Source organism: Charadrius vociferus, unplaced genomic scaffold (assembly GCF_000708025.1).
Source record: "Charadrius vociferus isolate BGI_N301 unplaced genomic scaffold, ASM70802v2 scaffold472, whole genome shotgun sequence".
Lineage (NCBI taxonomy): Eukaryota > Metazoa > Chordata > Aves > Charadriiformes > Charadriidae > Charadrius > Charadrius vociferus.
The window spans coordinates 7,491,527-7,492,523 of record NW_009647735.1 but is presented as its reverse complement, the minus strand read 5'-3'; positions in this window follow the sequence as shown (position 1 = coordinate 7,492,523).

Here is a 997-nt window from a genome sequence, read left to right as displayed (position 1 = left end):
AAAGAGAATGAGGTGTCTTATTGCGGTGTATCATCGCAGGGGATCTGATACGGGAGAGACGTGCGGCCGGGGAGGAGACCCGGGACGGACGCAACACGTAATCGCTTTCTCAGGTTGGGATGAGATCCGTCTTGGATCTGGACAGTACTCAGTAATTTAGAAATACTTACAACTCCACATCAGGTGCGATTTAAACCTAAAAACATACAGAGACAAACCCCAGATGTTATGGACGCGCACTGTAAGTACTTTGGACAAAGTGACTCGGGAGCAGCCGGCGATGAAGGGCAGCGAGCACACAGGCTGCGCGCACTGAACGGCACGCCGGGTAGAAAATGCTTAGTTTAGACATGAACGTGCTATTTAAAAATAAAAAAAAAAACAAAACCAAAAAAAATACCCTGAAGACCATCAACAGCAGAAGATAATTTAAAAAGAAGCGCTAGTTCCGAAGTATTCAGAACGATTTTAACAAGTTTGCTTTAAGAGAAAAGGAAAGTACCCACTGGATGCTCCGGGAGATAAACACTGATTACAGCTGGGAATGACCGCACGCATATTAAATAACAGAAAGTCTTCTGTGGCAGGAAAGAGACTGAAATAATATGAAATATTCCCACTCGATAAAAATAGCCGAGGCACTCCGATGTTAGAAGCCCTCTGAAGTTTGCAGAACAAGAGTTGTCTCTTTCCACGAGAAGCCCTCATGTCTGCGTCTGCTCGTACCTATTTATATACTTCCAGTAAAAAAATTACTGGTGCCGACTCCTTTCTGACGTCCCGCTCCCAGAAATAGCCGCTGCGACAGCTCCTGGAACAGCCTCAGCCCTTCGGCACCGATGCCCCACGGCCGCAACACTTCTCAGGGATTAAAAAAAAAAAAAAAAGGAAAAAAAAACAAAACAAAACAAACCTCCTTGTTTAAAAAGCAGCATAGCATCCCCCGCGCCAGCACAGCGATAGCCGCGCCGAATACCGTGCCAGCGATAGCCAAATC